The 11,675-nt window shown below is 36.2% G+C and overlaps 1 long non-coding RNA gene across 1 annotated transcript; it reads left to right on the top strand.

Annotated features, from left to right (window-relative positions):
- Positions 1-729: 729 nt before the first annotated feature.
- Positions 730-2,624, top strand: LOC110917046. Its single transcript, XR_002580268.2, has 2 exons — positions 730-2,308; positions 2,436-2,624. It is a non-coding gene; the product is annotated as an uncharacterized LOC110917046 (long non-coding RNA).
- Positions 2,625-11,675: the final 9,051 nt, after the last annotated feature.

The following is an 11,675-nucleotide window of genomic DNA, read 5'->3' as shown; positions in this document are numbered from 1 at the left end:
AGTTTGTCATTAAAAAAATAAATCATTTATTTATACTTGTAATTCTATAATATAACAATTAGTGTAGGTCATTATAAACAGTACAATAACTGGACCTAATTATGATCTTACTTACCATACTGCCAAAGGTTTTTATTTACCATCACCATGGCATCAACTACTATCTCCAATCTCGATGTTCATAACAAATAAGGAATATTAACTTTTTTTTGTTTTTATAGGGTTTTGTGTTTTATGTTTTCTATTTTTGTTTAGGTTTTATTTTTTTATACATATATTAATTTTTGTTTTGTAAAAAATATAGATTTGTTATAATTTTGCGACAAAAGTTAAATAAGTTTAACTTTTTATATTAGTTTTTGTTTTATGTTTTTTCTAGGGTTTGGTCGTCGTTCAGTTGCTACTTAGGACATTGTTTGGTTGTCACATTTGGTCCCTCAGGTTTTTTTTACACCCTCAGATTTTTAATACGTGTCATATACATCCGATTTCGTCTGTGTTTTATGTCATGTGAGTCACTCGGTGTTAAAAATTCATGACTTTGTTTTACGTTTTTCTGGTTTTGTTCATCGTCGTTTGGTTGCTACTTATCATGGTTTTACACCTCTCACCCCACAGCATTGATAGCACGGTTTGACGCCCCCTCCCCACAACGTGGGGGATTAAGACTAGTATATAACATTTCAGGTAGATCTTAGCTACAGTGGCGTCGTCGACGTGTCATTTTATAACTGGTGCACAGTTAATATAGCATAAGGTGCAACGTGGGGATGCACAACATAATATGATATGTACACGGCGTGACGGCGGACAACTAAGGTAAAACATGGGAAATAGAAAGCTGGAGAGACGAATTGTGTTGCTACCGGAAAGCTTGTAATATGATTCTATCCGGCTTCACCATCACCGAAAACTGAATCTGAGACGCCTACGTGAAACCGGATCTGAAATCGCTTCATATACATCTTGCTACCCCGTCAGAAAACGGTAGTAATCGCCAGAATACCTTAACCGGAAAATAGATAAATCATTGCATGTCGTCTAAATCTCTGCCCCGCTCTTCGGTTCTCATAAAAGCACCACAATCGGCTGAGAAGATGACTCCCTCTCCACTTCCCCCACTTCAGATTTTAGATCTGAAACCAAGAAACGTTGGTGACGAACATCAAAATGGTGATGATGGCTGGAGTGTAGCCGCGTGGAACGACTTTCGTTAACGCCGGTAAATTTCCTACTGTACACGGAACATTTTTGGTGAGCTGATTGCAGCTAAGATCAAGAGTTTGAAGTCCGATAAACTCACCTAACATGGTTCGTTATTTTACCGGATATAAAGTTCCGACTTATGGATAAAAACCCAAGGCTTTTCAGCTTCGATAATGTCGTTGAAATGGTATTGGGGATTGGGAATGTAACTCTGTGGGTTTTTTAGAAAATAATTTCAAAAGATAACAAAAAGTCAAAGCTATGATGGGCCTTTAATTTGTTTAAACATTGTTGTTAATGGTCAAATGATTGTGGGCCGTTAGGTTTAACTAGGCCAGATTTAATAGAAATCAATTATGGGCTGTGGATGACTTTGGACTGAAAATGTAAGAACGACCCAGTCTATCTTTAATTAAATAGTTATAAGGATAAATTACACTTTTCATCCTTTATATTTATAGCGGGTGGCAATAGATGACCTTTAACTTCGATAATTACAGTCACAGTTCTTTATTTGCAAAACCCGTTACATTTTACGTCCTTTGACCCTAACCTGGTTAAAAATTTCAGTTAAGTGAGATTATGTGCAACCCATATGAGGGCAAAACAGTCATTTAATAAATGAATGTCAAAATTAAAAAAAATCTTTAAACCTAAACCATCATCTTCATCATCTCCCCCTGTACACTCAGATATGATAAAAGATCAAGATCAGCCCCTCACATCCACCAAATCTGAGACGGCTGTTTAAAATGTCTGTTGAAAAAAAAAAAAAAAAAAACCTCAACCTCTCTCTCTTAATCTGAACCCAAATCTTATGAACATCAGATCTGGATCTAATCTCTGATACAAAACCCATTTTTACCCAACCAAACCCTAAAATCACTACCAACACACTCCCAATGTCTTCTTCCATACTCTCAAAACCTGCAACTCATTTGGTATGGTGGTCGGATTTTGGAGTCAAAGAGACGAATCAGTCGAAGAATCGAGTGAAAGAGAAGAAGAACTACTCTGAAATAGACAAACAGCCGTCTCAGGTGTCAATCGGCGCATGAACAAGGACGATCTCTTCGACCACTGCTCTAGAACCGCCCCCGCTGTAAGCACCTCCCCCTCCACATTTGCAGATCTGCAAAATCGAAGTTTTTATTTTCATTGTCTCCTCTTGATTTGTGTTTATTTTTGTTTTTTTACAATGGTGGTCGTGGTGAATTCATTCGATGAAGTCGATGGTGGTGGTGGTGGTGGTTGGTGGAAGTTATAGAGATAAAGTTGAGATAGAGAGCTGGTGGGGTGGTGTAGTTGTGTTTGATTCAGATTTCTAGACTATCGATTTGGATTTTTACTTGAAATTTGTAAATAGATTGAAGAATTTGAAATGAACTAGCATTAATTTTGTTCATGAGGTTTTTGTAGATTTGGAGTTTGGGTTTTGCTCACGGACACTGAGTAGATTTTTTGGTGAGTTTCTTTTTTTTAGTGGTCAGATTTGGTGGATGTGAGGGGCTGATCTTGATCTTTTATCAGATCTGAGTGTACAGGGGGAGATGATGAAGATGATGGTTTAGGTTTAAAGATTTTTTTAATTTTGACATTCATTTATTAAATGACTGTTTTGCCCTCACATGGGTTGCACATAACCTCACTTAACTGAAAGTTTTAACCAGGTCAGGGTCAAAGGACATAAAATGTAACGGGTTTTGCAAATAAAGGACTGTGACTGTAATTATTGAAGTTAAAGGTCATCCATTGCAACCCGCTATAAACATAAAGGACGAAAAGTGTAATTTATCCTAGTTATAAAATATGTGCTATGTGTGTTTAATAAGTGGGTTAGTAAAGTTCCTAGTTGGTAAATAATTGTGTGTACATTTCCGTTTCAATTTTGTTAAAAATCGGTTTGCCCCACTGCGAAGCGCGGGAGGAACCTACTAGTTATATTTGGTTTATGTCTATGAGTTTATAATACAGGGTACTGACATCAAATTGCTTTTCTTGGGTTTATGTTTATTGAATATGGGCCAACAAGAAAGAGGAAAAAAGACCTAAAATGCTAAAATCAAGAAATCCAAAATAATTAAGAGACTTTTATCCATCATTTCATTCCTCTACACAATAAAAACATAAATAAAAAAATAAATAAAAGGACGCTGGTAAAAAAAAAACCTTATGCGGTTAATCAATGAGTGCCCTGGGTATTACAAAATCACAAAAGCATAAGAAAACCAACATTCAAAGGCATATAGCAACTTTAGTTGAACAACGATAGAAAAGAACGGCGGCCCGGTTGATTATTGAGACAAATCATTCTAAATGTACATATTTGTTATTTTAGGACTCGAAACCCCAGCCTTATAATGATGGTTATCTTTGGAAGGCTAAAAAATCCTTTGGTAATAGCTGCACTAGAGATAATCTAAGTAATTTATTTCATTATAGAGTTAATTGCCAAAATCGTCCCTGAGGTTTGGGCACATTTGCCATTTTCGTCCAAAATTACACTTTTGTACCATTTTGTCCCCCACGTTTGTAACTTTTTACCATTTTCATCCAAACCACTAACTTAGTTTATTTTTTCTGTTAAGTTGAATACTATTTGGATGAAACTGACAAATATAAACCACAGGGACGATTTTGGCAATTTACTCAAACTCTTTTTAATTTCTTTTATTTAATTAATTTTGTCACATATATAATAAAAAATAATATACATGCAATTTGAAATTAATTTCCAAATTCTTTATATAAACCAGTTTTATTAAGAGAAAAAACTGGTATATACTTTTCAATATTTTCGCTCTTAAACTTTTAATAAATATATGCAGTTTGAAATATAAGAAGAAAAATAAATCAAACATTTTCTATTAGTTTTTTTCGTTCTTATCCGAAGAAAATGAAATCATACATTTTCAGTTAGTTTTTTTAGTTCTTATCTATTTTTAGTTTTTAGAATATTTTTATGTAAATGTATTATTTTGCTTGTAACATATTCTATTGCTTTTTTTATTACCTGAGTTTTATGAAATTTTTTATAAAAGTTATTTGATTTGTTATCCTTAGTGATGATTTCTGAAAGATTTGGGAGTACCATAGCCCAAACTCAAATTACGTAAAGTTGTTCACTTTTTATTCCTTTATAACATTATTTTATTCAAACAGTTATCAACTTTCAACCTTTATAAAATTTTTGTTAAAAACTTTTATAAATTTTTAGATATATACTTATATACGTCTCAATATTTTATAGTTCTTAAATTTTTAATATAATTATATTATTCGAAATTTAAGCAAAAAAAGTTTTTACATTTTTTAGTTCTTATATATATATATATATATATATATATATATATATATATATATATATATATAGGGAGAAGATCATGCGAGAACCACCTCTTATTGTGAGAACCGCGAGAACCAATGTGAACACACCAAAAATGCCTAAAAATAGCTAAAAATCACATAAAAAAATTTTTTTTGATTTTTTTAATATTTTTTAGGTTAAAATCGCTACTTTTCGAAGCAAAAAAAAAAATTTTTTTTTTAATTTTTTTTTTTTTTTAAAAAAATAATTTTTTTTTTGCTTCGAAAAGTAGCGATTTTAACCTAAAAAATATTAAAAAAATCAAAAAAAATTTTTTAGATTTTTTTTTTGATTTTTTTAGATTTTTTTAGATTTTTTTTAGATTTTTTTAGGTTTTTTGGGGGTTTAGTTTTTAGCATTTTAGCTTGGGTGGGGGGGTTAGGTTTTTGGGGGGTGGGGGAGGGGGGTTTAGGTTTTTTGGGGGGGGGGGGTGGGGGTTAGGTTTTTTTAGGTTTTTTTTAGCTTGGGGGGGGGGGGGTTTAGGTTTTTTTTTTGGGGGGGGGGGTTAGGTTTTTTTTGGGGGGGGGGGGGGGGTTGGGGGTTAGGTTTTTTTAGGTTTTTTTTAGGTTTTTTAGCTATTTTAGGTTGTGTTCACATTGGTTCTCAAGGTTCTCACAATAAGGGTGGTTCTCGCATGAGCCCCTCCCTATATATATATATATATATATATATATATATATATATATATATATATATATATATATATATATATATATATATATATATATATATATATATATATATATAGGGAGGGGCTCATGCGAGAACCACCCTTATTGTGAGAACCTTGAGAACCAATGTGAACACAACCTAAAATAGCTAAAAAAATCTAACCCCCACCCCCCCCCCAAGCTAAATGCTAAAAAAAAACCTAACCCCACCCCCCCCCCTCAAAAAAAAAAACCTAAACCCCCCTCCCCCACCCCCCAAAAACCTAAACCCCCCCCCCCCCCCAAAGCTAAAATGCTAAAAACTAAACCCCCAAAAAACCTAAAAAAAATCTAAAAAAATCAAAAAAAAAATCTAAAATTTTTTTTTGAATTTTTTAATATTTTTCATGTTAAAATCGCTACTTTTAGAAGCCAAAAAAAATTTTTTTTTTTAATTCAAAAAAATTTTTTTTGTGTGATTGTTAGCTATTTTTAGGCATTTTTGGTGTGTTCACATTGGTTCTCGCGGTTCTCACAATAAGAGGTGGTTCTCGCATGATCTTCTCCCTATATATATATATATATATATATATATATATATATATATATATATATATATGTAAAGAGTAAAATACAAATGCGCTTATCGTACGATACATACGCGATCATCCCAGTCGTTCGATCAGGTGCAGATCTGGTGCGAATTCAATACATATCGCATGTGAAAAAATGGTTAGCATGGGGTAGTGTGAAAAATGGCATGGGGTGTGTAGATGGACAAAATCGCATGTGGAAGATTTGAATATCGCATGTGAAAATGGCATGGGGTTGTAACACCCCAAAATTCGAATTATTAAATTCGTTAGCATGTTATCATGATTAATAAAAAAAATGTGGGAAATATGTTATTTAACTTGGTTACCGATACAAGTTAGATAGTAGTAATAAAGTTTGGTGACTAAACAATTACCACGCTAAACTTAAGGGGCTAAAGGTGACATGTTATGAAAGTTGAATTAATAAAAATGAAATCAAAAAAATAAAACACACACATCAGATGTGTGTGTTCGACGCCAGAGCCAAGAGAAGAAGGGGAACCCTTCTTATCACACAAATTCATCCAATTGAAGCCCTAATCATGGCCATTGCTCATGCATGTTGGTGATTTCTTGATCATCTAGACTTACTAAAGCTTAAGGTAAGAAGAATTTGGCATTTTGATGAACTTGATTATGTTAGGGTTCAAGAAAATCCATGAGTTTATATGGAATTAGAATGATGTTGAACTAGGATCACCATCTAGAACATTATGTATGTCTAAAAATCGGCTAATAAATGTTGGAAGTGAAAACCCACATAGAGTAGAGTGGGTATGAGTTGTATGCTTGCTAATGTTTATCATGTTTAAGTAGAATCATGGCCAAATTTTTAGTTATCTTAGTGAGTTAGAATGAAACCTTGTGTATGAGCGTGAAAATGATTATGATGAACATGCGAATTTTGATATTTAGATTATGTTGTTGCACAAGATGTTATATGATAGGTTTTGATAGTAAACATGATGTAGAATTGATGACAATGTGATATTGCTTGAATAAAATAGTTCAAGAGATGAATTTGGGAAGAACATGCTTAAACTACTTGTGCTATGTGCTTAGGAAGTTGTACGCACACCAAGTGTATGATGAAATGTCTAAATGAAGTTAAGATGTGAGATTGTATGAAATGGCGTGATATATGCGAATGAGAATAGGATAATGATATGATTAGTAGTTTACTAACTTGAAGAATGTGCTCAAAATGGAACTTGTATAAGGATTCGGGTTGAATGTATGTGTGAGTCAAGTTTATGCATTAGGAGCTTGTACATTGTGTTCGAACGGGTGAGGTTTGCTATGTAGTCTACTAATCCCTTAAATGAGGATAAAAGCGAGCGTGTACTAAATGTATAGCATATGACCTTACTAGCAAGGATGATGTTACGATTATGTTAAGTTGATTCTTATAGGGTGTAGTTGTCGAATATAGAATTATGAAAGTATAAGTATGTGTGAATTGAATATGAGTGTATTGTGTATATGACTAGATGATCATGTAGTTGTATGTGTCATACAACATTACGTATGAAATGAATATCACGTCATTAATATGGTCTACTATATCAATATGAATGCATGTTCAAAAGTTAGAAGTTATATGCTAGAAGGTTGACTTTCTGAAAGTCAACCAAGAATTTATAGCATGGATAGGCATTTTGACACAAATATAGAAATCGAGAGATCATGGAATATGTGTTAGATCAATTATGTGTTATGTGTGATAACGAATTTGGATTTTGAAGATATTGAACAACGTGGTTGACAAATAATGTCGTATGCGTGTTAGTAAAAGTCAATATAGATAAGAGTTGAAAAATGTGTATTAATATGAATGAGCATGAATGCTAACATTATTATGGCATGACAACATGAAAGAATAGGAACCACACTAGCATGGACCAAGCATGGAAGGCTAACGGGTCAAGATGAGGCAAGGAAGCGGTTACGAACACGGATGCACAAGGTAAGTAATTTTCTATAATTACTTCTTAGTTGTTTATGTAAAGTTATGTGCAATCTAATTAGTATGATAATTAAGGTCAAATAGGAATGAATTTGTATGATAGCAATGAAGTATTAAACGGATCTTAGCTTTGATCCGGGTAAGGTATGTGAGATTAAGAATTGTAGCCAAGTAGTAGGATTGGTTACTTAGGCAAGGAAGTCCTTTGTTGTTAAGGATAGGGCTAAATTGACAAAAACGCCCTTGATGGGTATTTCGGCCAAATGACCTTAAAAGTCGTTTGGAAACGAACTATTTGATTAGAGTAATGTCTTGGTCAAGTATAAAAGCGAAGTATAGAGTTTTGTATCTCATAGACCATTTAATGCGCAAATACCCATAACGGGTCAAAATAAGCCTTTGAGCGAAAATGGGTTAAGAGGATGCAAGGCAACCGAGAATTTAACTTTTCATGATAGTCAAAAATAGAATTATTAAGTTCATATGGCATTGGGGTCAAATAATCAGATTATGTTGGTAAAAGCACGAACGGGTCAAATAGTTAGAAAAAGAATAATAAGCCGGAAGCGTGTAAGATAGGAATTTCCTTAAATCAGATATGGGATTCCAAGTCCATATGATAGAATGTGAAATTAGAAGCATGTAGGAAGAAACGGGAGGTTAAACGGATAAACGAATCAAAAGTTACGCAAGTTTTAGTGCGTACGATCGACGAAAACAACACACCAAGAAAATGGCAAAACTAGAGGCCGTCGCCGATGCCCATAGGGGCCGTCGCCGACGCCTCATGGAAAATGCAGTTTTGCCGACGCCTTATTTTGCTGTCTACGGAGAGTTTGGGCTACGCGTAAAACCAAGGGCCGTCGCCGACGCCCCCTAGGGCCGTCGCCGACGCCCTCCCCATGTCCAAACTGCTGAAATGTGTTATTTAAGTCAATTTTTGGAACGTAGGTTTCGGTATGTTAACCGTGGACTACGGTGGATCTCCCAAACATGGTTTTGATCGTGCCTTTAATGTTTTTGGGCTATATGTCACACCCCTAAAATCCACCTGCGGAGTACTACCGCTTGGAGGAGTGACTGACCAGGATCCAGCCACCAATCATATTGAACATGCATATAAGTAGTTATAAAAATCCAACCAATACAATTGGTGTTCAAACAAAACATAGTTTAAGTTGCAAGCGGGAGCATAAGATTTAAAACCAAAACATAAGTTCAATTGTTTCCAAGTTTAACATGGCACGCAGCTATCCATGTCCCACAACGACTCTCCTCCATGCAAGCTCCAGCTAAGTACCTATGGTCCTGCAAAGCATGTAGTAACGAGTCAACAACTAGTTGAGTGAGTTCACAGTTGGGTGTTCGTTTTAGTTTGTTTCGAAAACAGTTTCCTTTATCTGGCATCCTGCCGTGGGGGTTACCCCATAGTTGAAAACGTGACTTGTTTATTCCCAGTTACTCTGGCATTCCAGCCGTGGGGGCTACCCCGTGTTAGTTATCTGGCATTTCGGCCATGGGGGCTACCCCATGTATACACTAGACTTGTTACCATATCGACTGCTGACTGTAGTCATGTTTATGTGCCCCGAAACTGTCAATGTCTATCATCATTGACGTGCCCCAGATCCATTAGTTCACGCCCGTCCTCTGCGGCACGGTGTGAGGTTTGTCAGACCTAAATAGCGCTATCTAACTAATGACCCGCTCGCCATTGGCCCGGCGATTAAGTCGATATAAAAGGAGGGACTTCGTGATAGAGTTTTGGTCTAGTACGAGTTATCTGTCCGTGAGGACGAGGAATTTCATTCCTGAACCATTGCTGTCCTACCCAAGGAGGATGAGGAATCTACGTTCCTTAACCCCATTCCCAACCCAGGGAATCCCATGCTTTGTAGAGGGTGTGAACTCACCTTGGTTTGCTCGGCAGATACACAGAAAGGTCAATCGGGTTGTAAGTGGTCAACTACGTCCTAACATAGATATCGTTCAAGTCAGGTTCAACCCAAGTAGTGCACGTATTATCTATACGTATTCATACACAAGTAACGATCATGGCATTCACGTCTATCATGGCAGTTCAACAACAGTGCACAACATACTCAATTAACAGTAGTACATACGGCCCATATGCTCGGCCCAATTACTTAGGCCCGTAACAGTGTGGAAGTCCAAATAGCGTGTACATGCATATGGTCTCGAGTTGTAGCCTACAAGATCTCGAGTCGCAACTGAGGTGGTTTCGGGTCATGCATGTATTGGTCTCGAGTCGCAACCGGACTCGCAAGCATGGTCTCGGGTCATGATGTCGCAAGCATGGTCTCGGGTGTGGTCTCGAGTCGAGACTAGGGGTTCTCGACTCGCAACCTGTGTCGCAATCTATGTTCTCGAGTTATCATGTTTACGGTCTCGAGTCGAAACCAAAGGTGTCGACTGGACACCTGCTGATCCTTCACAGTGTACTATCCAATAGAGTTTTGATTTCATGCAACAATTGTGTACTATCCACTAAACATGTTTTCTTGTCTAGTTATTAACCAAAATGGATCAAACAATCAGATTTCAAATATTCATAACACATCCATATCATACTCAACAAGTTCTTCATATATTTAAGTCATGTTCATGTTGATCATCAAACTTGTTCATCATATTTTAGGGTTTTTAGCATTAATCATAGTCATAACATGAATAACCATCAAAACACTTGAACATACTCATCTAATGGTTTCAAATCATCACATAACACCTCAACTCGACTCTACACTAATCCGATTAACATGATACTATCTAATACACAAATGCAAGCCGGTTTCATGAACATTAACAACTAATGGTTTAAATCTCATTTAAACACAAGATATCATTAACCCATCATGCAATATATCCGAAATCAAGACATGTTAGCCGATTATCATCACATTAAGAACATCATCATGCTATTTCATCAAGGCAAGTAGCATCATTAGTCACATAAACACCTAGTGACCATCTAGAAACACTAACCGATTGTGAAAGGCACCGAGATGGTAAAGAAGATGAATAAAATGGAGTGTCCGAGTGTTGGTGACGAGCTTGACCGAGTTCTTGTTGATTCCGATTTGATCCGAGAGATAGGAGGGGAGGTGTTGCTTGATTCTCTAGGGTTGAAGGTTTCTCTAGAGAGAGAGTGTGTAGGAGAAGGTGTGTGTGAGAGTGAGTGTGTTTTCCAAAGAAATGGCAAACATGGCTATCCACTAAGGTTCTATATCCGTTCTAAGTAGTGCACCCTAAAGGGCTTTCGGTTGGGTTAAATGAGGTGCGTGGCCCATCCGTCCCACTGTTTCATTGTTCACTCGAGACCGCATGGTCTCGAGTCGGGTTCTTGGTTCTCGGCTCACTTATACATATATATATACATACTATACATACAAGCACACACATAATCACATAAAAGGTTCACTTATATCATTTACTAAATTGACAAGTTAACTAGTCACATAATGTTCAAGCATGTTACATCGAGATACAATGAAGGGTTCTAAATTTCGATTTGTCACATCATCCCCAAGTTGAAAGAAATTTCGTCCCGAAATTTGGTAAGCACTCACTGAGGAAGCTAGTTAAGTTGTATGGTTTTCCCGGTTTTCCTGGGGTGTCACATCCACCCCCCATTGATCTGGAATTTCGTCCCGAAATTCCGTAGCTTCAGCCTCAGTAGTGGTTGTACTATTTGCGAACAGTTGGGGATACTTTTGTTTCATCCGATCTTCGCGCTCTCAGGTGAACTCTGGGCCGCGACGTGAGTTCCAACGAACTCGAACGAGAGGTATTCTAGTGCTCTTGAGGACCTTAACATCCTGGTCCGTGATTTCAACTGGTTCCTCGACGAATCGTAACTGTTCGTCGAT

This window comes from Helianthus annuus, chromosome 16 (genome assembly GCF_002127325.2).
Source record: "Helianthus annuus cultivar XRQ/B chromosome 16, HanXRQr2.0-SUNRISE, whole genome shotgun sequence".
NCBI lineage: Eukaryota > Viridiplantae > Streptophyta > Magnoliopsida > Asterales > Asteraceae > Helianthus > Helianthus annuus.
This window is presented reverse-complemented; position numbering and strand designations above follow the sequence as displayed.